The 26,285-nt window shown below is 45.0% G+C and overlaps 1 protein-coding gene across 2 annotated transcripts in view; it reads right to left on the minus strand.

Annotated features, from left to right (window-relative positions):
• Positions 1-26,285, minus strand: part of galnt18a (UDP-N-acetyl-alpha-D-galactosamine:polypeptide N-acetylgalactosaminyltransferase 18a) — a 93,646-nt gene that overhangs the window by 43,867 nt on the left and 23,494 nt on the right. The gene's annotated exons all lie outside the window — the stretch shown is intronic.

The raw sequence follows: 26,285 nt of genomic DNA on the forward strand, positions 1-26,285 counted from the left end.
CTCCAATCAGGGAGCTGCGCGGGGAGAATGATGGAGCGGGCGCTACGTCTGCTCTGTGCCCATTAAACCAAACCTGTTTGTTGAGGGATGAGAGAATAATCTGAGCAGCGCGGGGAAACGGAGCGGAACCTAAATGTTATATAGAACAACAGGGATTTCACTCTGAGGACGACTTCAGACCAGTTTGGGAAAAAACACCAAAACCCAAACTCATGGTTGCCTGGAACTTTTTTTATTTAATGTGAATTATCGTGCACAAAGAGATGAAACCGTCTAAGAAGCGATTCTCACTCGTCACGATTCCAAACACGAGTTGCTCTCTCACCGCGCGGTGGCAGATCTGGGGCAACACAGCCGCAGAATATAAATGCGACGGCCCGTTGTTTGTCCGAGCGGCTGGAAGACGTGGATCATCCCGGAGAAAATGAGATATTCATGAGCCGGAGTCCCGCTCAAATCCCCGAGTGGGATGTCCAGGTGCAGGCGGAAGGTTGGAGAGTAAACAGAAGGTGCTCGACCCATAAAATAACATTTGCTCCACATCAAGCTAGAGAGCAACATCCTCAACATATTCACAATCAACGTGTCCTGAATAATTAAATGTGTTTTACTCCTCACTTTTAATATGGATGAATAAACTATGACGAGACCCTCGGGGCCGGTCCTGCACATCTGGGGGCCACAAGCAGGATAAGATCAGGTCCTGTCTTACAGTGATATATTCACAGAAGCAGTTACTGTATATATGCAATTACATCCCTAATTAATAAAGTCTATTCAAGCATTTTATTAATTAATAACCGGCTGAATGCAGTAATTTGGGAAAATTCTATAATAACTACTCATTTTGGTGGATAACAAACATTACATCGGCAAACGTTGACTCTGGATAAATCAGCCGACTGTGCATTACGAGAATGAAAAGGTCGGTGGATGTTTTTATGGGAACAGTGCGAACGCTTCACGTCTCTCAGTTGACGTTTCTCATTACAGTGGATGAACGTTGCTGGGAAACATGTCGTCTACTTTCATAATTCACTGACTACAACTTGTCATCATTGTATATCCAGTTAACACGAGATGGTTTATTTTTTTTCCTCATTTGCATGGAGCCCACGCGGTGAATACAAATGATGATTTAAGACGCCTGACAACAGACGACTGACTCACTGAGCTTTGCAAAGTTTGTGTTTCTCTTTGAAAGTGGAAGTTATGACAAGCGGGGCCTGGAATAGACTGAACCAGGTTTCACTCGGGATGTGGAACCTTTGCTGATGTCGAATCAAACCAGACGTTACTTTTCATTCTCGCTATTTTAACAGCTGCTGAGTCACAGGCAGCTGCAGCGTCCTCAACTCAACTCACATTTAAACATTCTTTTTGCTTTATACAATAATGTAAGTTTTAAAAAATGTGCTGTTAATAGTTGTGTATAATTAAAATGAAGAAACACAGCCTCCTTTCTGTCGGGCCCGGGTGCAGGCGCCGGTGGGAGTGTGATTGACAGCAGGTGGCGAGGTCCCGGAGGTTCTGGTGTACAAGGAGACTTTGTGTTGTCTCCAGCATCTGAGTGACATTTGCAGGTATGTTCCAGTTCTGTTTAATGTGCCGCGGCCGAGCAGCTAATTATCCAGCCGGCTGACATTAGCGGAGTGTTTGTTTGGCTGCTCGCTCGCTGTGTTTGCACGTTGGATAGAGAGGAGAGCTCCCAGGGGACACTGCTGTGGGCTGCTGTGTGGAGGCTGCTTCACTGCGACCTTGTGCTCTGTCGATGAGCACGGACGTTACCGCTCCATCGTCCAAATATAGTCTCCGTCTGTGACGATGCTGCAGGAGCAGCTTTCTGTCAAACTGATGCAAAACCAAGCAGAAAATAGAAGATATGAGAGTAACGTCAGGTTTTGGATGAAGTGCGTTTTCTCTGGAAATTAAAGAAACGCGTTGTGCTGGGAGGCGGAGCTAAGACGTCCTACCGCTTCTTCAAACCATAAATATGGTAATAAATGTGATATTAAAACCTGCATTCATGTATTTCCTCAAAGAACAGTCATGTAATTTAGTTTAAAGCTCATAAAACACATTTAAGTGAGCAGTAACAGAGCCGTGCATGAGCAGGATGGGCTCATATTGTTGCTGAACGTTCCAATCAGCACAAGCGAGGAGGCGAATAAAACATTTGGTCAAAACTTTGCCGAACCCGACGCTGGTTTCACAGCGTTTATTTCCCTTGTTGGACTCTAACCTTGGTCAAACGTCCCTCTTTCCTCTGGCTGAAGGTCTGTGGAGCGGCTGCTCTCCTTCCTGCAGCTCAAAGGCCTTTTCATTGGTTTGAAGAGCAGCACTTTCCTCTCAGCCGATAACTCGTCTAATGGTCTTGAGGGTGAAAACGCCGCCTCCTTCCGAGGTCGCCTCTCGGCCTCGGGATGAGCAGCCGCTTACTGACGGATTCTTCTCTTTGCAGCAGCCGCTCCTGAGGTTTTAGGAGGTTTAAGTCTTAAGAGCCGAAACGAAGCGGCGGCTGGACGGCGTGAACGACACTGTGGGAGGTTTCTCAGGTTTACTCCAGAGGGAGAAGGACAGATGCAGTTTGTTGTGTCCTGCCCTGCTGCACTTTGTCCGACATGTTTCATTATTAATTCAGTCTGACCCAGCTGCCCTTTCTCCAGCGGCTCGAGGGCACAGCGTACCACCGCAGGAGAAGTCAGGAGGAATCAAGTGGAGCGGCCACGAGGTTGTGTGTGTGTCTGTGTCTGTGTGTGTCCGTGTGTGTGTAATACAGTACCTACAGTAAAGTGTGTAGTTGTGCAGTCGTCACATGGACACACTGCTCAGTTCACGTTTTCATTTATGCTCTGCATATGTGTGAACTGTCAGAGGAAGTTAATTACAACTTAAGAGCAAATAACTATAAGTTCATATTCATAAGATTCAAGATCATTTCAAGATCTCACTCAAACACACACACACACACACACACACACACACACAATCCTGCAGCACAGTGCAACCAGCTGTTGTATTTCTTGATTATTTTCCAGAATAAAAGGGAGTGGAAACAATTCACTCCTGCAAATGTGCCAGTTTGCTCACTGTTTGTCCTCATGAATCTATTTTTCTAAATAAAATACCGTATTTCATTGTCTACGGTTTGAAAAAAACGACTCTCAATTCATCTGCCACCTGACAGAGCCTCGGGGGGGAAGGTCAGAGGTCAACGCACACGGGTGCAGCTCACTGTTCAGTCTGGCAGCTCCTCCTGCTCAACAGTAAACAGCATCGCTTTGTTCTGTGATATCGCTGCTGGAGAGAGACTTGGCTGCTCGTCACTGTCTGTTCAGCTGTGATTACACACACACGCACACACACACACACACACACACACAGACACACACACACACGCACAACAACAGTTCACAAAGAGACACAGAGGGGAACGATTTTGGAAAGAAAGTCAGATTTGTTTTCAACAAACCATCAACAAAAGGATTTCAACTTATTTACTATGTTTGAAAACTTTAAAAGTAAATCAACTCTCTGGTAGAGTAGAACTCCCCCGCTGCTGTATCCCTCCACCAGCCTGTACACTTTTTATCCAGACTCATATGAGATCACTGTGACCTTTGAAATCTTATCAGTTCATCTTCTGGACAAATGTCAAACTTTGAGGAAATTCCCTAAAGTCAGACTCGATATATGATGTTCAAGAGATGTGTCGTGAGGCCACGGTGACCTTTGACCTCCGACATCCCAAATCTAATCAGTTAATCCGTGAGTCTGAGTGAACATTTGTGCCAAATTTGAAAGGATTGTCTGGAGGAGTTGTTAAGATTATTACTCACAAGAAAGGGTTTATGAGGTCACAGTGACCTTTGACCTTCAACCACCAACTTCTAATGAACGTTTGGACCAAGTTTGAAGAAATTCCCTCAACTTTTTCATGAGGAATCGTGTTTACAAGAACCAGACGGACGAATAACCCGGAAAACATCAGGCAGGGTGCGGGAGAAAAAACTGAACGGACAAAATAAAAGAAACAGTAATAATTTGAAGGGGAGACAGGAGAGAAAAAGCCAGAGGTGTGAGAGATGGATGAGGAGGAAGAGAGGCAGAGAGAGGGATGAGGAGGAGGAGAGGCAGAGAGAGGGATGAGGAGCGAGAGGCAGAGAGGGGATGAGGAGAGGCAGAGAGAGGGATGAGGTGGAGGAGAGGCAGAGAGAGGGATGAGGAGAGGCAGAGAGAGGGATGAGGTGAGGAGAGGCAGAGAGAGGGATGAGGAGGAAGAGAGGCAGAGTGAGGGATGAGGAGGAGGAGAGGCAGAGAGAGGGATGAGGAGGAGGAGAGGCAGAGAGGGGGATGAGGAGAGGCAGAGAGAGGGATGAGGAGGAGGAGAGAGAGGGGGGAGGAGAGGCAGAGAGGGATGAAGAAGAGGAGGAGAGGCAGAGAGGGGGATGAGGAGGAGGAGAGTAAAGGGGATGTGACAGAAGGTGTTAAACTGGGCGATCCTGAGCTCTGTCACATCAGCTCGCAGAGACACTCGCTTTTTATTAGCTCAGACACCAGGATGGCTCCTTGTGCACGTGCACGCTGGGTGACAGAGCGTCTCGTCCCCTCGTCGCTGTGCAGAGCTGTCGTGCTGTGAGCTGTGAGCTCGGCAGGCGGGAGGACGGACGCTGCTGGGACAGGGGACAGGGGACCAGAGCTGAGACGGACTTCAGGAGCGAGAAGACGTCTGTTCCACACCAGAGACAAACCAACAGAAATTGTGTTTTCGTTACAGTTGCTCCAACCGAGAACAGAGTTTCATAGAGAATTCGGTGTTTCTGCAACAAGAGGCTGTGAAGTGAAGTCGCTGATGAACTCCGTGTACAAATAACAGCTGGTACGAGAAGTGAAAACTCAAATTACAGCTTCAGTGACAATCTGTCAACAACCTGCGTCATTTTAGAAAACAGGACTGAAGGAAATCTTTCATTTACACGTCGCGTCAAAAATTATTTGGTGCTTGATTAGTTTGGTGTCAAACTTCCCGCTGCAGATGTCGGTCTGTCAAACGCTCGGCTGGTAACGGCTCCATCTGCGAGAGCTCGGCAGCTCGGCTGTCGGCGGAGCGGTGATTGACAGCCGACTGGCAGATGAAGTGTCGGGGGACTATTTTACAGCAGGAAATAAGATGCAGTCGGGGGGGAAAGAGCAACCAAAACAATTTCAATCTCTAAATTCGGGAAAAATCAAAGCCTCAAACTGTCGGAGCCTGGATTCATGTGTGTGCCTGATGAGTCGTCTGACTGTCCATCTCCTACTGAGAGTGTTTCCTCCACCGCACAGACGCAAATAACTTGAGAGAGGTGCAGATGTCTTATGTGCGTGTCTGTGTGTGTGTGTGTGTGTGTGTGTGTGTGTGTGTGTGTGTGTGTGTGTCTGTGAGTCGGAGGAACAGATGCTTCCACGAATCTACATTTTCTTCTGAGAAAACTTTTCACCTTTTGGCCTCCAATCAGTTTCCGGGGACTCGCCACAAACTGCTTTACATCCAATGTGCCAACGCTCCAGCTCGCCGTCGGTTCAGGGAAACGAGCCGATGACTGTAAAGGAGTATTCGGTATTCAGGATCATATCCCGTTTGCATTCAGCTCTGATTCAGATGGAGTGAAAGCGAGGATCCTGTGCGGTGTTTGTTTTGATTCAGAGATCTCGTGTTCATCCAGCGCCGCTGATTTGTTGCGTGGGACACAAAGATGCACATAAACAGCTTAAACAGATCAAGACCTTAAATGGAACACGAGCCCGATTTGCAAAACACAGTGTGTGGATGTAAAAACCCTCAATTAAACCTCGGAGCCTCCTCCGTCGACTTTCAAGTTGCTCATCAGACCCGTATTGAAACGGCTGCTGCGGCTGCCGCTTCGCAGGAACCTATCCCAGCAGGCTTTGCACTTGCAACACAAACACACGCCCACTCGCACCCGAGGATTTGAAAGAATTTGTTTTTGTGGAGAAAATCTCATTTGCTCTGCGACATCATCCCCCTCCGAACGCTCTTTGTCTGCCAATATTTAAAGAGTCATCAGGGAAAACACAGGCAAATCATTTGGCTTTTGTATTGACACTGAGCCGCCGTCAGAACCACACAACGGCTTCTTTGCACACCGCAGCGAGCGATGACTCACAAATGGGCTTTTGTCGATTGTTTGCTGCGCGTTTGGTTTGAAATCTGCCACGAGCGCGAGAGTCATTTGCAAAATGTTGTGTTGCTCCCATCTGGGGCGAAAAGTGAGCCCATCTGCAGCAGCCCCGGAGAAAAGGAAACAAGCTTGTGTACGTTTTGTGTTGCTGCTGCTCCTCAGGGTGCGAACACACAAACACACTGACGGGGCGACAGGATGTGAGCGTGCAGACGCAGCCTCGTGCAAAAGTTCACACACGATTAATTTGATCAAGCGATGAGCAGATGGTGGTTTGTGTCCGCTCACGTTTGAATAATGTGGTTAATGGATCAGACCTGGAGTCAGATCTGTATTTACAATAAACCCACAAGGAAAAAAACAGAGCTGAGACTCATTTACCGTCTTTTAGACGTGGCTTCGAAACTCTGCTCTTCTTTTATCGGTTTTCAGCATTTGGAAATTATTTGGAAACGTATTTAAAATTACTTCAGTGTGATCTAATCGCTCCTCTGCACATCTACGGGCTCATTACAAACAGAAACAGCTGATACCACATACTAATATACGTCCAATCTTCTCTTTTATACTAACATATATAATCTGTAGGTTTTGGACGTCGGCGGAGGAAGCACAGAAGAGGAAGAGAGAAAGTGAGCGAGTACAAGAAATCGAACAAGAGTGAATATCGGAGCGTATTTAACTCGAGAGCTAAAAGAGAATTTTCTTGTTCTGCTTGACGTCGAGTTTTACAAAGTTAACTGAATAAATTCCATGTAGCTGGAGCACATCTTGCATTGTGTCGCTTTAAGGCGGCAGATCCAGGATTAGATTATTATATATATTATTATAAAAGATCTTCACAAAACATAAACATTTCAATGAACCGGTGAAACAGTTTCCTTGGTTCCTGTATCTGATCCGATCACGTGTATGTGCAGTACGGCTGCTTTGGAAATGTTAAATCAATCTGGAAACTTATCCAAACATGACGGTGACACATTCAGGTGCAGAACAGGGAAAACAGAGGACACACGGCCGAGCTGTGATTTCCCCCGTGCGGGAGCGGACTTATCTAACTTTGCTCTCCCGGGCTCTGATAACCGTCGCCACGCTGTTTACCGAGCGGACTAATGCAGACGGCGTGTTCTCTGAGCTCGCTCCACTTTCCGCCCGTCTCCCCAACACAAACCTGACGGGCTGCAGATTAAAGATTAGAGAAGCAGGTTCCATTAACAAGCCATTTCCTTCCTGCTTTTACCACTGTGTCGCTCTCATATAGTGTGTGTGTGTGTGTGTGTGTGTGTGTGTGTGTGTGTGTGTGAGTGAGAGAGACAGTGATGGAGTGAGACTGAGAGGACAATGGATTGCTTCCCTCTGCACCTCGGCCCAAAACATTATCCATCACTGCTCTCAGGAGAATCAAGCATATGCCTGCGAGCAAACAAAAACACACACACACACAAACACACACCCACAGGAGTGCACATGATGGGGGGATCTTCCACTTCCAGAAATCAAAACAAATTGAGTGGCTCTTCCTGAGAGTCCATATGTTCTCTCTGCTGCGACAGACGGCTCCACTGCTCCGCTAATTGCGTTACAGCGCCACTGATAAGGTTTCATTGTCTCCTACAAGCAGATGAGCGGCATAATGTGATTGCTTTACAGTGAAAGGCATTTTCTTGGAAGTCGGTAGAAGAAAAAAAAAATGATAAACACAGATTTTAAGCACCAGGCGAAGAAGATAAAAATCCTCTAATCTCATTCTGCTTTGTTTGCTGTTTTCTGCTGCGTCTCTGTTTGTGTGACAGAACACGAAGACACGAGCTTTTTCCTTTAATTCACGGTAACGAGGCTCAAACAGAAACATCCCATTGAAGCTGGAGAACAGAGACTCAGATGTAACCAAACAAGCCAATAGAGGCTTTATACATTTATTTAATGTTCTGATTTGAAAGATACATAACAATTCTTCATTAAAATGTCTAAAAACAAATAGAACTATGTCGTACATGTTGTCGAGTTGTGTACGGAAACTATCTTAACCCAGAGAAATCCCCAGATGTATTCAGGGTAACAGGTCATTTCATTTTAGTCGCCTTTTAATTGCATCATATCCTCTTTATCTGTGGCTTCACTCGTCTCTCCTGTAGCTTCTGGAACAAACGGCTTTTAACGAAGGAAAAACTTGCGTTCTGTCGCTGAAGCTCTTCTAGTTAAGCGCAAACGCACAGAGGAACCAAGCAGCCCAAGAGGATTATGGGACAACAAAGAGTGGTGAAGACAACAACTCCCATGATCCCACGCTGCTTCACGACGTCATTAAACTAGGTAATTTGTGATTGATTTGATTGACAGACCCCCTAGTGGCTGAAGTACAAGCAGAGAGGAGCTGCAGCGACAGACAGTCTGAGGAAAGTGATGTTCTCTGAACATTAGAGCATGAATGAGATTCTGAGTTTTTCCAGATGAAAATATTCTTCCATTTAAGAATCCTTGGATTTAAAAACAAATAAAGAAAGACTTCTGCTAAGCCTCGACTCCACAAAGACTGACGTTGAGAGAAATGTGCATTCTGCGGAAAACTGCAGTCGGCAAAAACTTTCGTGGGAATAACAAGAACCTAACCCCTTGCATGTCGTCCCCTGTGACCCCTCACACAACAATACGAGTGGTTAAAAGGAATAAATAAATCACATTCAGGGAAACGTCAGCTTATGCAGCTGAATCACTTCCCCAGAACAATTCTTTTACGGCACCGCTCACCTGAAATATGCATCAGGCTGAGCTGCAGCTGTTTAAAATACACAACTAAACAGATTGGAAAAAAGGGGGGTTTTTTTCCGCCTCAAAACAAGACATTTGCATTTGCAGCGGCCTGTTTACTCTAACAGCACAATATGCTGTTCTTGACTTCAGGGGGCCACAATCAGACGGAAAGCAGGGCACGCATGTTCTGGAGAAGACGACGCCCCCCCCCCCCCGAGACACGGGAGGAGAAACCTGTTACTGCTGCTTCAGGAGGCCAATTAGTGCATCGCAGCAGCAGCACGGCAGGTTGTGGAGAGGAGGAGGAGGAGGGGAGGTGATGAAGGAGAGAGGATTTAAACCCTTTCAATTCAAACCCCATCATATCCGCACGGCAGAGAATCAAACTGCCGGAGCTAATAATGAAGAAGAAAGAACTCATCTGAGCTCAAACAGCACTGAGGTTTCGTGTTGTTGGATCATTTACTGTCCACAGAAGTCGAGGTGAAGTGGAAACAGCGGAGAGTAAAACTTTATTTCTCAGATGTGGCTCATCAGCATAATATCTGATCCGCCAAATAATGTTGATGGGAGCAAGTTTAAAATCACACCTTTTCACGATCTTTAACTATTTTACAAAGTGTAAAATATGTTGTTTACATATTTCCATTTATTGTATTTGTAATATTCTACAGATTGAATATTACCTATTTCTTTCTGCTGTCATTTTGCTTCTATTTAATCTAATTGTTGTAAATTGTGATTTCTGAATTCAAATCTTTTTCATTTAGTCTCCGTGTTGATTTTTAACGTCCCAGTACGGCCCCTTGACTCTGCCTCATTGTGCTGATTGCTTATGAATAAAAAACATAAAACCAGTTAAGTCAATAATTCACCTGTAAACACGAACAAAGCAAATTTCATTTTATGAAAAACAATGACAAATAAAATCGGTGCCAAACAACAGGACTCATGGATGCACAGCAGCTTCACCAGGTAGGATGAACGCTTTCTTCACCCCGCTGTAATATTCCATGTTTCCTTCTTTATTAATACGGTTTGCATCAATTTTAGAGGTTCTGCTCAAAATCCCGAGCTTGTTTGTCGTTTTAAAACCTCTGTGCACGGCCCTGCAGTATTCATCACCCCTGTGGATTCTTCTCTCTTTAGCGAGTCCACTCTGCTACATGTGACTTCATATCAGTGACAAGTAGCTGCAGGTTGTGTGTAAAGCACTTATACACATCTCACACAGAGCTGGATAAAGGCTGCAGAGCTTTCTTCGCCCTTGACATTTGCAGTGATTATTTATTTATTTTTTTTTAGCCTTCAGTGTAAATGCCATGGTGTGTTCAGGCCATTGTAGCATCACAATGAACTGCGCCTGCTGTGCTCTGGATTCCACTCGGAGGGTTTACAGGTTCTGTTGTGCGGCTGCTTTGGTTTCCAGTCCCACGCAGACTGGGACACGTCCAAGGTCCAACCCCTTGATTAAAAACACTTCTGTTTACATTTGAGCAAAGAGATGCATGGACCGTGGAGGCTTTTATGATGTGTCGTTAAAAACAACAACAACACACTCATGTCCGGGCTGTTGCTGAATCACGTTTGTGTTGTTTCTCAGAGCTGAACGCGTGAAGGGGAAGCAGAGCCGCTGAAGGACGTTGTGTTTGCTTGTGCTGCCTCTCGCTTGCTAAAAGGGTAAAGTTAGGCAGGAACATAATGCACAGTGACAAGGTGACTGCGACCCGCCCTCGGAAAATAAAGAACCTGCTCATTACTGTACACATTTCACCACTTGTGAGCAGAACCGCTCCTCTTCCTGTCACAGCTCATCCTGCAGAGCTTCAATCCGCTGATTAGTGGAGCGGTGCAGCTCTGATCACCCGTCTCAGGTAGAAGAGCCGGACGTGGGCGGTGCTTTGATTTTTTTGGGTGAGCCGACATATTCCCCTCAGCAGCGAAGCATCAGGAAAAAGTATTTTCTACTCTGTCTCGTCTTTGCCGATTCTCTCTCGCTCTGATTCATCTGCATGAGCGACAGCCGTGTCAGTGGGCTGGTGTGTGGATTGTGTGTGTGTGCAGTGTGTGTGTGTGTGCAGTGTGTGTGTGCAGTGTGTGTGTGTGTGAGACAGCAGAACGAGCAACGAGCTGTGGGCTGGTGAGGGGAACACGCTCCAGGCAGCACAATGTCCTTGGCTCAAACTACCACAAACAAGCCGACGCACTTCCACCACCAACTCCGAGCTGCAGACTGTAAAACACTGTGTCTCTACGTTGACATTGTTTCCCAGATTTGCCTCAAGAAAGGTTGAATAAATTGAGCCTGAAGCTGCTCCTGCTGTCTTTTAAATGTAGAAATGTGTCTCTGGGGACGAACTGATGACAGAATAGTTTTGGCAAATACCACATGGGTTTATATACACATACAGCAGGTCCTCGGTTTGATTCCCCACCCAGCCGGACCATTTGCATCATTCTCCTAACTCTCCCTTTCTCTCCTTCATTGGCACAACCTAATAAAAGCATATAAAACAAATACCATTAAAGCAAATATGTGCCTGCGGGTTTGCGGCAGAAGGAGCAGTGAGTTATTCAGGAGAAAAATTGTTGAGATATGAAGCAACACAAGCAAACAAATACACAACTCCCTTCAGAAAAGATTATTTCTATTGATGGAGGATCATTACCAAGGCAACACCAGCAACAACTAGAGCTCTACACGAGAGAAATGGGACAGAATCCAATCTATTTTTAGTGAAGCCTGACCGTTATGGATTTTTGGTTGTCAATACCAAAATTAGAGAGTAAAAAATGTCCTACATCGATATATCGGCCGATATATAAACAAAGCACAGGACTCTCACACTGGAGACGCAGTTTGGAGTTCAGAGTCGTGTCTGTGGTTCGGGCAACAGATGATCTTTGGTTAAGGTTCAGGAAAGATCGTTAGACATGCGTCCAACACCGGGAACGTTGGTATTAATCCAGAAAAAAGAGCAACACTGTGCAACTTCTAGCAACAGCGCGTGTCCGTGGTTTTCATGTGGAATAAAAAACTAAATCTGTCAATGTGTTGAGTGGCTTTTTAATGCATCTGCAGATAATAAATGTCGTCTGAAGCGAAAAACTCCTTCAAGAAGTATCGCTGTTTGTGTTTTGTGCGGAGAAACGTTCAGAGTCTTGTCTCGATATCCGCTGTCTACACAAGAAGACCCTGAATATTGGCCGGTGCCTCCAGAGGCTTCATCAGACCTCGGGCTTTATTCCAGCATCATCCCTCTTCACTAAAGAATCGCTCCTTTAATACACACGGACTGTTTTTTAATAGTTGGCTCTGGTTTAGGTCACTGCTACATTATAAGATTGGATAGTTGGGAAAGTTGTGCGGGTTGTTCCATTAAATGAATCTGCAGTCGCTGCTCCACAGTGAATCTGAAGCGCGCAGGCTCCTGAAAACCCAACAGCAAACACCGGAGCTCGTCAGAGCCGCTGCTCTGTGACGCCGAATCGATACGATGCTGAATATAATGAATAAGAAAAGAGCAAACAGGCGGCTGGGAGCGTTCCCGGTTCCTCCCCGGGGACGGCCGTACTCTCACTTCTGTTCCACAAAGTAATAAAAATTCAGACGCTCGCTTCAGCCCCATCTTCAAGACAAGACTCACACAGGTTCATATTCATTCATCATGTGCATCACACCGTGACACCGGTTCCACGGGACGGAATCAAATCCTCACTCGCTCCAAAGTCCCGTCAAACTTTTTCAAACTTAAGCTGAATTCCACTTTTATTCCCGGCGCGATGATAAACTGAGGGCAATAAATATGCAGCTACACGGAGAACGAGTCTATGATCTGTGTAATACATAATACCTTTGTTACTACAGCGATGAAAAATACTATTAGGTATTCAGTATTCATCCTCGGGTGCTTAGTCTCCTGCTCCGCTGCACAATGACAGGAGAGGGTCGGGGCGGCTGCAGTGATATTAAATCATTTAGATAATGTGTTGACCCGGGGGAAGCACAGACACAGATGACCTCAGCACGACTGATGGCAGCAGGCGGATGTGACTGGACAGTCAATGCACACACACACACACACACACACAGGAACATACACACACGTGCACTCAGAGAGATTTGTACAGTCACTCCTCAGCCTCCTCACGTCTCCGCAGGGATTCATATATTATTGCGCTGTGGAGAGACGTTTACAGCTCGGCTCTGAGGGGAGGAGGTCTCAGTCGGGACAGGTCGTTTATTCACGAGCTGGGGGCAGTTCTGGCCCGAGCGCTTGAAAAGGTGGAAGGTAAAAACAATCAGGAATATTTTACTACACAATATATCTATCGTGCAATTCCTCTTTTTCATTTGCCATATCCAGGACTCCACAGACGGTAGTTCCACTGAAACCATGTGCTTGGTTGTTTATGCTTTATCACACAAGTTAAGGCCAAATAATAAATATGGTATCAATTAATTAAAGGGAAACAGATTATAAAATAGATAATTACCTCGACCTCTCAGTTTTTGTCCCAATACTAATGAAATCCAGAGTTTCTCTAACCACCTGTGGGTCAGAAACACCTGACGACGCTCAGACTCTCAACTAGAAGCTCTGGTCACTCTCATATTAAACTGGTGTGGTGCAGCTTCCTCTGTTGGTTTCCAGTGAACGACAGTGGGTGCATGTGAGGGATGACATTCAATCCTCTGTGTCGCTGCATATCATGGAAAATGAGGAGGGGGACGAGTCAAAGTCTGTCTCACAGCCGTCCTGACAGGCCTGGTGATATATTTATGATCCAGGAACCATGAGTGCTTCTCCAGGACGGAGAGCATCGTATGTCCCGGAGTCATACGAGTGAAAACTCGAATCGCCTCTAAGTGTCAGGAGGACGGCACCGGGACGCTCTTTCCCTTCGTATCACAACTAATGTCACATGTCTTATTAATGGAGACGCCTGGTGGGAATACGCTGGTTGTTGGTTTATTCATGGAGACAGAGAGACTCGTTCGCTCGTCATTGGACGTTCATACAAAGCAGCTTGAAAGTTAGGAGCCGATCAAATGTCCATGTGTAATATTAATGATGTTTCCCACTCTGCTGCTGTGAGAAAGGGGGAGAGCGGTCGTCCTCTAAGCACAAGGTTCGATCCCAGTCTTCCCCATTCCACATGCTGAAGTGTCCTTGGGCAAGATACTGAACCCAAAGTGCTGCACGTAGATGCACTGTGTGAATGTGTGTGAACCAAAATTTATATACAATATATATACAAATATATATACACTATATGTCAACAAATACAGATCCTTTACATGAGCTTCACTACACAGATACAATAGAAAAAGACAGACTGAGAAATAACGCCAATCCCGAGCTGCTCAGAAACAAAAAGCAGGAAGTAAAGATTCAACTTTCATTGAAAACAATCACATGAATATATTATTGCATAAGAAATGATGAATGTGAACTTTGACATTTGGAAAACTGGCACATCACAAGATTCAGTGAGGCGCTGACAGTGAAATCTGACGTCACAGATCTGACTCAGTAAACAGAACCTGCACAGGTGGATTGAAACCCAACAAGGACGTGTTTCAATACTTACAAAATCTTTACTAATTTGTACAGGGAGGTTATTTCATATCTTTGACCTGAGTAGGGAAAGGCTGGAGATTGGAGTGAATGCCGACTCCCTGCTTTGCCCTGAGCAGAGTGGCTGATGGGTAGATTAGAGCCGAGAGCAGAGCTATAGTGTGGAGTCGGTTTTCTAAGTAATAATTAGGAATCTAAATGTCGACCGCAAAGCTTCTTTCAAAGCTTCAGGATAATAAAGCTCAATTCTGCAATTTGCATTTCTCCAAAACATTAGATGTGGTTCCTTGTGGCGTTGAACAAACTCTGTAACAGATGTGGAAGAATGATGCACTGGCTCATGGATGTTGACGTGAGGTTGCGCGGCCATAAATCTCAAAGACAATCAGACAGGAAGCAGAGATCTAATCTCATCGCGTTGACCGAGGAGCTTTATCTCATCGCAGACGTTTCCCTGAGCTAGATGACAAAACGTATTCAAAATCCATTTGGCTTCGTGGAATGTGTTTTCTTCTGCTGATATGAAGTTTACATTTTGTCTGAGGGAATTACAGAAGTGCGGTCACGTGACGGCAACAATTTTGTTTCAAAAGGAGCCAATGACATATTGAGTTAGGCTGTAATTCTTCAGCAGGCACTTCACCAGACTGTGGGGGAGTAAAATAAAATAAATGTAAGATGGTAATTCCGCCTCTAAAAGTGAGTGAGAGGAAAATACGAGGATTCAAAATGTCACGGAGCCTCTGAAGCGAAGCAGGACAGGGATTCGTGCAGATGTAGACGTGTTCGGTTAGGAGTGACGCACAGCCCTGAGTCCTGCTAATGTGTGGAGTCTGTCCTGTTTCATTCTGTCCAGTGTCTCACAGCCTCGGCCCTCGCCAACCAGCCATCTGTCAGCCGCGACCTAGCGCTGGCATTAACGTGCCAGAGCGCCAAGGAGACGAGGCTGGAGACACCAGAGACAGAGAGGCGAGGCGAGGTGAGGTGAGGTGAGAGACCAAGCCGAGAGAACGAAGAGCTGAATTGGGGATGAAGAGGATGAGGCGATGAAGGAGGAGGAGAGAGGAGAGAGCAGATGTAATCCTCTGACCCGCGACGCCTCCAGCGCTGATCAATGTGTTGACTTTAAAAGATGTTTTCATGTGGACATGAACTGAACTGAGATGGAGGCTCCAGGGTAACGCGCTCAGAAAAGGTTTTCAAAAAACCAACCGATCGATGAAGTAACAGGATCCTGTTGCTGTTTTACAGACGGTTGCTGTGCAGCGTTTTTTTTTCTGCACATTTCAGCTGGAAAAATGATTTGCGTTGAGCAGGCCTGCTGGGTTCAGAGCTAAAGATGCTGAGTTTTGTGTTTTGCTTGTTTACACATTTTACACACTACCTCACAATGACGACTGAGGATTTATCCTGTTCCGTTGTATCTTAAAGGGCCTCGACGGGATCCCTTTTACACTGCGATGGTTATTTATGGACGTCGGAGGCGACTTTAATCATGTCACAAAAAATAAAAGACTCTCAGATTCAGTCCAGATGAATGGAGACGACAACAGTGCAGTGTCACTCTGTTCATTTTCCATGACTGATCACACTGTCAGCTCAGTGTCCTCAGACTCCCCGCGGCAGCACGAGCTCAATCTGCGTCTCGAGCAACGCGGATGAAGCTCGTCTGCATCGGAGGACGACGTGTGACCCGAACAAACCGGAGAAAAGCTCTGCACGCTGTTAGAAACCGGAGAGTTTATGTCCAACCTGTGTCCATGAAACAAAGGGGAATCTTCGATGAGGTGGAAAATGGGATCCAGCTGTGGAGGTGAACACCTGCTGAGGCTGTTGTATCTTCAGAGAGGAACACACGCGGTGCAGAAACGCTCCGTCAGAAGAGATGAACTCAGGACTTTATCAGCAGCAGACATCTACGTACTGTTGCTGCTCAGGGAAGCTAACAGGCACTGGGATGGAAGATGTGCTGACTTACTATCTACAGTTGTTTATATTAGGTTGTGAACCCTAAGAGATAAATCTGAGTCATTGGGAGATGATGAATCGCTTAGTAATTAATTAAAATAAGTTCTACCACACATTGGTTGAGGTGTTGCTAAATAGAAACCCAGTATGTATGTAGGTTAGGACTGGGAGGAAGTAGATAAAACAGGAAATGGGTGGACGAGCCTGTTGGAACAATGGCGGCAGGAAGAGATTGGCAGCGTTCTGGGAAAGTGGAGGCATCACGTGATCCAGGCAGAGAGAAGAAGGGGGGAAGGTGCTTGTAAGATGATGAAGATGCAGCAGCAGGACAAACGGAGAAACCACCAGATGACCGGGTCCCAGATCTGGAAGGTCGAGCCACTGATCAGAAGTTTCTGATCCAGTTGGTTTACAATGTTTGAAATATCCAGATTGGGCTTTTGATCACTGCTCAATGACCTGGGATTCAAACCAGGAACCTTCTGTGCATTGATTGGTTAAAACTGCTCACACCTGAAACTTGTGGCAAGTGGTGGTAATGCACGCATTTTAAGGTGTCAACAAACCACTTCAAGGTTTTACTTTGTCGTTTGTAGTTGCTCTAAATAAACTCACAGTTCCAGTAGCATTCCTCAGTCTGAAAGATTAACTGGCACCGTGCACACACACCGTGCACACACACACACACACCCCGTGCACACACACTCTTCTTGCATGTTGCGGTGGTGTCTGATAGACGGTAAAGGAAGCAGACGTGCACACACACACACACACACACACACACACACACACACCTCCTGTGTTTGAGTCGCCCTCTGCGTCCTCCCTCTCCAGTCTCTTGTTCCCCTCCATGACACCCTGCCTCGGATTTCCAGACAAGCTCCCATTCTATCAATCAGCTGTAATGCCTTCAAGACAAACCCTGTCTCCCCATCAGCTCGCCTTTCTTTTCTCCGTGCGCTGACGACTCCGTGTGTCAACATGAAGCTCCTCTTCCTCCCTCTGCGTCTTTCTTCCTGTGCCTGATCCGTCTACCTTATTGTTTGAGCCCCATCGACTCTCTTCCTCTGTCGTGTGGAGAGAAACACTTTGTCTGGCGTGTGCTTCGATGTGTGGGAGAGACACAGGCGTCCGTGGCCTCTTGTTTGATAAAGGAAAGTGGAAACAACGAGCCTGCATCATAAAGCAAGGAGGGACTTTAAATAGATTCATGTACAGATCTTTAAAAGCTCGTTGATCTGGTCAGTTATGTAACTTACGTACAGAAGTGGAGCTAAAACTGGAATCTCATTGTTCATCTCTTCAGAAAATCTCCCCGTGGCCACAGAGCATCACGGTGGTGTTAACTGCATCTTATCTGTGCTATTATGGCTAATTAACCTCTTTGGCCCCTTCTCCAGAGAGGGGCCCCTAAAGGAAGAGGAGGCAGGCCGAGCAGAGACGAAGGTGTCCGGGGCAGATGGCGACCCGCGACCCCACGGAGCCAGACATGACAGGTAGTTATTAAAGGTGTCTCTCACTAAACCACCTCAGGCTCCCACAGGAGGACCGAACTTTCAGCAAATTAACAAAGCCCCTCAGATGAAAATCTATATTTTAACTTTTTAAACACATCACTTTATTGTCGTTTACTACAGGATGCAGGATATGATCCATCGAACAAGCTATGTAAGCGTATTCAGAGACGACAAAGAAAAAGATAAAGCTTTGGAATGGGCTGTTTGTTTGGTCCTGGGTGATTCTGGTTGCTGCAAGGTCAGAAAACTCCACGTGTCTTAATGTCACTATAACTTATTCAGAGTATGAACTAATTCAGGTGAAGTTAATCAGAAAATGCTGTTTACATGACAGCTTTTTAGCTTTTTTATCGAGTTAATATTGTTGTCCTACAGTTTAACAGAGGCTAAACAGGAAGTGATGTCAGGACTTTCTCCACAGACAACACACACTAGATGTTCATTCTGGGTGTGAGTTTTGCCCCCGAGCAGCGTCCTGGTTATTGAACATTTCCATTCAAACCGAGGCTTAAATTCAAATGCAGCTGCGTGATCGTTGGTGATTCATGTGAAACCTATATTTAGTCCAGACAGAAACCTCAGGGCGTCGCTGAGTGGAGATCTGAAGAGGAACTGAGGCTGGTGCAACAACACGACAGGGACACAAAGGAAAACCAAGCGTTTAGACTGGAGACACAAACGGATTCTAACAAAGAGCTGTTCGTTTAGTGAAAGCGCTTGATAGCTTGTGTGCACGTGTGTGTGTCTGTGTGTGTGTGTCTGTAAGTGGGAGGTCGACACAGCCAAAGCAGACTGTTCTCTTGTCAGCATATTATGATCCGACCAATGAAAAGCAGCCAAGATAATGTGTGGAAACATACACACTCTCCGTGTGTGTGGGTGTGTGTGTGTGTGTGTGTGTGTGTGTGTGTGTGTGTGTGTGTGTGTGTGTGTGTGTGTCTTCGCTTATTACACAGTCAACCACATTAAGTATGTCCACAGACACACACACACACGGGTGAGGTATTTGTGGTTAGATGACTTAAGACAGGTGGTGTATGGAAACTGCTTATTTATGCAGACTACATATGTTTGAGACCCAGCAGTAATTGCAGTGTGTGTGTGTGTGTGTGTGTGTGTGTGTGTGTGTGTGACGACTTTCATTGCTCTGTGAGGATATTTGTTGGTGCTCCTGGGAATTGTATTTGTACAGTTGTGTGTGTGTGTGTGTGTGTGTGTGTGTGTGAGTGTGCTCTGTGTGTGTGTGTGTGTGTGTGTGTGTGTGTGTGTGTGTGTGTGTGTGTGTACAGCAACAGTAATCCAGTCGGTTCAGCCCTGAGAGAACCAGTCGGGGACAGAGCCATAAATCATTGAAAGAGCGTATTTGCTTCTTGACTTTATTTGAAGCTTCGGCACATCAGTCATGTCGAAGCCTAAATGTGAGATTGTCCGTGTGTCGGAGTTTCCATTTTCTCTTGACAAGCGCTCAATCGCCCTCCGACTGGGCCGAGGAACCGATGAGCTGCTGTGTCCAATGAAGGATTTGGGCTGAGTGGCTCTGGAGGAAGCTTCAGAACAAGGTGCAGTGCGAAGGCATCGCAGCATCTGGACGATTCACAGCATGCAGATGTGGACGCAGCTGGATCTAACGTCCCTTCTGAGGTCTGAAGCCCTGAATCCTCTCCGACTTGACATCGGCTGGAGAGTGAGACGCAGCGAAGGCTCAAACATGAAGAGGATTGAGTTCTGCATGAAAACGCTCAAGCATGTGGGTTGATGTAAATTAACTTTACAATTACTTTTCTAGAGTTGGGCATCATTAACTCTTTATCCAGATTTTTATACTGAACTGTACAGATATCCAGATGCTCCCGGCTCTGCTGCCTTAATAACTGTGTGAGAGTTAGTTCTTAATTAATTAGTTAATTCATTTAGCTTTTTTTGGGGGGTAAAATGGCGTCATTATGCAAATATAAAATACATGAATAGGACAAGCAACAAATTGTGGCTGTGAACCAGCACAGACGTAAAAAAGTTGTTCTTGTTATGTTATTTTTATTGTTGGTTGCAGTTTGGGTAATTCCCTTTGCCAAAGTCTGCAGAAATGCAAACTCATATCTCTTACATATGTTTATGTTGTGTGACACATAAAACCATGTAACCGAGTCCAGCCTCTGTTAACCTCCCTGCTCTGTTCCTCTGCACGTGAAGGTTCTGTGACGGGTAATTTGTCTGAAGATGCTCGGATGAAACGCTCGTGAAACCTGCAAACTGGATTAACACGAGCAGAGAAATCCACCCCTACAGTCACCCACATCTTAAAGTGTCACTGCATTCGTTTTTCTGGAAATGAAAATCCACATTTCCTCCCCTCGGACTCAGCCTCGGGGTTGGTCTTGGTTCCCTAAGTGGTTTCTAAGTGTTTCCTCCACCGTGCTCGACATGGTCTCCTTCTAAAATCCTCTCTCAGCCGCCTCTAAAAGCCTGAGAGAAAAAGAGCCTGAGAAATTCACCTACAAATCAGCTACTCCAGCAGAAACAACCTTGGGAGACAGATCTGTACATAGAGGGAAAACACGTATCATCTGAAACACCGACATCTCGAGAGCCTGAAGTCAGAGAGCTTTACCGGTCAGATCCATGTTCTGCTGGGTTTGTACCGACGCAGATGGAATATCCTTAAAGTTCATTTGTTCCAGTGGATTCAACTATTATTCTATCGTCCACAAAATGCTTCCGTGAGCTCTGATTGATGAAGCTGCCGAACGTGGAGTCTTTAACACAGAAGATAAAGAAAGAAAATAACCTTCATTAGAGCCGTGCTGGCTGATCCTAGAATCATCATCCATCTGATGTTGCTGCATCATTTGTGGCTAATTACAGTAAAAGCTGTTAAACACCACCGACACTATCTTCTAGTAGGAGCCACAAACCGAGCTCTGCTCTTAAGTTCTGCTGCCAAAAGGAACCTGATGACGTTGATGAAGAAATCTCTGTGAAGTGAAGGTGACTCCACGCACGCTGACGTACACCTGCAGCTGTTATGTCTGTCTGCCGTGGACAGTTAAAACTTTGTGGATCTTCTGACACAGAGGGATTTGTCCCGATGATGCCGACGACCAGTTTCGACATTGACAGACGTGTGTTAGTTTTGTGCGAGAAAGAGAACGAGACAAACGGCCCTGCACACAAAACACAACACACCCAGTTTGATTCCTGCTCACCACAGCTGTGAAGAGTTATCTGAGTTACTGTGGCCTCTCCGCCAGCGTCCGACCATTCTCCTCCGACCTCTCGTCAACACTGTGCCTCCGTCAGCACAACCGTTTCTCACTGACGACTGTTTTTCTGTTTTTTTGGCACCGTTCTGATAATAAAAATCAGCAGTTTCAGAAATACTCGGCGCGGCCGGTGCCAACGATCCGGCCTCAGTCAGAGTCTCTGAGATCACAGTTTCTCTCTGGGGCTGATGTTTGACGTGAACATTAACAGAAGCTCCCGACCTGTAACTGCAGGATCAGAGGAAAAGCACTTTGTAACTGTTGTGTTGCCGTTTACAGAGAAATACTTCGGTATCTTCTAGAATCATCCAACATTAATGTTAAATAGGGTTTGATATATTCACCTCTTAGCTCCTTACTGAAGATCTATATTAATATATTTGAGTGCCTGAGAATACAGAAGTTACATCTGACGTCAGTTTGGGACAAAGTGAGGAGAAAACACATGAGTCATCCAGAGATGCTTTAACTTCAGGATGAAGTAAGGAACAGTAAATCATCCTCTGCAGCTCACATCCTGTTACAAACACCACACACATGGAAAATACAAGTGATCCTCTGCCAGGAAAACAAGCGTCTCCTGCACAAACGGACATGTGATGAGTTAAATAAAAAGCATCAAAAGCTATTATTTATTCAAAAAGACTGTTTTCTTCTCCCCTTCGTTAAATAATAAATGATTTACAGACGACATAGTCCAGAAGAATTTAAAGTAGCTGGCTGACAATCTAAAAGGACATGAAAGGTCTCAGTAAACGTCTTTAAAGTCGACGTCTCTGAACTGGTGGGAGAACGTCCCCTCGGGACGCTGGTGGATAACAGCGTCTGACGTGATGTTCAAACATCTCCACTGGAAGTTAAGATGCTTTGACTTTCAGTGAAAGTGACGAGTGTGTGAGCGAGTGAGTCTACGAGGTGTTCAGCTCCTGGAAGGACAGAAGTGGAGGAGTCAGCGTCTCCGCTCTGCGTCTGTCTCCGGGCGCTTAGCTTCATTCCTCCTTCTCAATGACCTCAGCGACCACTTCATGAAGTGAGTTTCACTTTGCTTTAACATTTGGGACGGGGTCACACTTCAGTGCTCCGGCGGTGCAGCGGAAAATTACACATCGTTTAATTTCTGGAAAAACGGCTGATTGCTCAGGAAAGTTGCTTTTCCTCCGTCTGTGTGTGCACGAGCGAGTCCATGTGTGAGTCTGTGATGTTTGTGTGTCCATGTGTGAGTCTGTGAGTCCATGTGTGAGTCTGTGATGTTTGTGTGTCCATGTGTGAGTCTGTGAGTTTTGTGCATGTGAGTCTGTGTGTCCATGTGTGAGTCTGTGAAAGCATGAATGACAGGAGCAGAGAGAAGAGGAGGTGCAGGGGTGAGTTTGATAGCGGGTCAGTATTTGCTCATCTGCAGAGGGATTAAGATTAGGCTCAGTAATCTGGACGGCACAGACGGATGAATGCTCCTTCACATACACACATGCACAGATGTGTGTTGTGTCAGATTAAAGGTTACAGGGGCAGAGCGCACACACGGGATTTCAAACGAGGAAATTGTAGACTGATGTCCTGCGGGTGGCTCCTGAATGACCGTGGGAGACTCTTTACATAGTCCTGTTTAAAATGATCTGAAATCTAAATAAATATATATTTATAGTCGTTAGAATATTCATTGGTTTTCCTCCTTATCAATTTGTCCACTCGTGACGACGTCATAAATGTTCATAGATGGTTATAACTTACAGAGTGTTAATAATTATTTTTCGGAAAAAAATGTCTACAGCCAACATTTGGATCAGGATGTTCTCTGTGTTTAAATTTATTGAAATGTATTTATTTATTTATAGCACAAATTCAGTATTTGTATAATTTATTATGGTTTATTGACTTACATAACCTCTTAGCTGAGGTTGAACAGATTTACGCTATGAAGCATTCATCCGTCATACGAGTAAAACAAAGGTCAATTAGTAATACATTAGTAGAGTTTTGGATGGTAAACTTAAAATATATATATAATGCTTCACCAGTTTTTACATTTAACGCCGTCACCATCACGGCTCATCGTTTCCTGTTACCATGATGTCATAACCTTCCTCTGCACCAACACTAATGTGCTCACCACCTCCTTTGAAGTAAACCATTAAACTGTGACGGATTATTGTACATTCCCCAACTTCAAAGTAGATTATTGTAAATCCATCACATTAAGTCTGCGGCTCCTCCACCGTGTGGTTAAGTGGTGCAGGTGAACCGTGCCCCGTGGTCACCGCAGCGCCGCAGCCACGAGGGAACCCGGTGAACTGAAACTCATTCTCCCTGAAGCTCGTTGCTTCCTCTGTTCTGCACAGATTAATCACCCGTGAAACATCAAACATCTGTTTATTTCCATAGCTTTGCTTTGTCTTCGTTTACGATCTGAATTTGCAGCAGCAGTAACAGGCCCAGTATGGATTAGTGTTATCACCTCCTCCTGGAACACGATGCAGATATTGATAAGAGAGTATAAAACTCAGGAGAGATGAAATATCAGAACATCCAATATCATCAGTCTGAGTGTTTTTCATTAGACACTGAGAACATTGTTCACCTTGGAGAGACGTTAATAATAAACCTGCGTTATCAACACGCGCTTTGTTTCCAACCTTCCATATCTGCCTCTTATTGTTGACTCACATTCTATTTGTTCAGTCAACACTGTTAATCTTAAAATGAAGCTAATTAAAATCAATGTTTGCAGTTATTAATCTGCATGTGGTCATTAATGTTTAGGAATAATTGCCGAAGCTTTGCAGCGTCTTTTCAACAATGTTCAATGTTCCGGTTTCTTCGTCTGCAACTTTTCAGTTTTGGTTAAGTTGTCGTTCTCTTTTCTAGCTACTTTCATGAATCATCTAGTTTCAATTTGCCAAATGGTGATTATAGTGAAGTATTTATCAGCTGTAGATTTAATCTATATAATGGGGCCGTGGAATTGAGGCCCAACGAATTAATGTGCTCGACCAATCGTACGTCAGTCTCAGCTGTCAATTATATCGTCAAATAAGAAAAACATGAACATACACCAGTTTGATAAGAACTCCCTAAGATGACGTGTAGTTTTAACTTATGAGTTTGGGCCATGTCCCATCCACTAACATGGAGGTTTATGAGCTATACTGCAGCCAGCCAGCAGGGGGCGATCACAAGCTTCACTTTTAGGGAGCTGACATGTCGTCCATCTTTATATCTACAGTCTATGAGCTAAATGCTAAACTCCAACAACTGTGAACATTAGAAACTAGCCTGTTTGCCTCATCAGCTGTAAGCTCATGTTGCTTTTAGCTCGTTGATATAAACGCAGGTTTCACTTCCAAATGTTTTCACTCAAAGTTACATAGGTTTTATATTTAAAATACAGACTGAGAGATGGACAGACGGACATGTGAGCGATCCAGGATGAACGTAAACCATTAGAATCAATTAAAGCTGAAACCAATTTAAAAAAAACTGACTCTTCTCTGAATATCTAATCAGAACTCAATCATCTTTCATTTAAAGGAAAGTAACGTGTACAGCAAAGATCTTCATATTCCAGCAAACACGTCTTCTGTCAAATCTCACTCTCTTCAGATATCTCCCCCCCCCCCAACCTCCTCACGAAGAAGACTCGGAGCTCCTGAACCCGGTGAAGGTCCAGGACCACATCTCCTCCTGAGTCGTGTGGAGGATGAAACACTGACAGCTGACGTGCGCAGAATGATCCGAGGGTCTGCAGCTCAACACCCACATCCACACACTGGTCTTCATGTAGCACACGTACTGAGCAGATCCAGCTCCTCACTGGGGACAAGCAGCTGGAACATACAGGTCCTGGCTTCTGCAGCAGATTCCTCACAGAAGCATAAACATCTGAATGTAAATAATTCATAATAGGTGAAGTGATCACTCACATTGATGTCGGCTGCTGAACAAGATGATTGAATTCCTCAGAAACAAATTAAAACCCAAGGAATGAATAATGAATTAAATATAACATTACATGTAGCATCATGTTCATCTATGAATGCCACCTACTTGGCTTGTGTATGATCATAATGATAATAATAAAAAATGCTCTGAGCCCATAGCTTGATAAATGGATGTATAACAGTAATAAATAAAATAAAATCAATTAAAACAAAGTGTTGTTAACGAGACAAATATAAGATCAGATGTAATTATGGGCTCAGTCAGTGAAATGTTAAGGAATTGATCTTTTAAAAGGTCAATTAGCTGATTTAAATGTGACTTCATTTCTCTAAACGAAGGCTCGTTAGTTCCTCAACAGTCGGACGACACTTTGTTCTGATGGTTCATATGAGATCAGCTCGTTTCTCACTCTTTCTATTCTTGCTACCAGCTGTAAATACACACAGGAATTTCAGTATTTAATAAAATATCAACGGCCTTGTTCCAAACTTAGATTATTTTCAAAAGACTTCAGCTTCACTTCACACTTGTCATCAGCTCATTCATTCTGAGAGGACGAGCTCCACACAGAGAGTTTATTTTCCCTGAGTTATGAAAAGTTGGACTCGTGACACAAGTCGAGCATTTTGATGCAACAGGAGGAAATTAGCGTCTGCACAGCAGGACAGAGATTTAAAAACACGCCGAGGTGAGAGAGCAGCCGAGGGGATGTTAACAAATCCAAGAAGTCAACAGGCCTCAGAAATGTGTTTCACCAGGTGATTCAGGGGGAAACACACATGAGGAAACTCTCCAGAGTAAAGTGGAGCATGTGTTTGATGTTGTTCCATCAATTAAGACACGTTCGTTCTCTCCTTCTCCTCAGAGCTGCAGAGCAGATTGAACACGATGTGTTAAACACAGAATGAGTTTAGAGGCTCGTCCAGTTGGCAACTGGACTAAGTTCACCCACATCTGTTCTGTGCGTTCGTCTGTTCTGGACCCGAGCGTCAGTGGCTAGACTCGGAGACACCAAAGAACACAAGTATTCATTCTGCAAAGACTTCTTCAGACTTTATATGTCAACAACGATTTACGGAAAACGATAAG

This window comes from Hippoglossus stenolepis, chromosome 5, assembly GCF_022539355.2.
Source record: "Hippoglossus stenolepis isolate QCI-W04-F060 chromosome 5, HSTE1.2, whole genome shotgun sequence".
NCBI classification, from domain to species: domain Eukaryota; kingdom Metazoa; phylum Chordata; class Actinopteri; order Pleuronectiformes; family Pleuronectidae; genus Hippoglossus; species Hippoglossus stenolepis.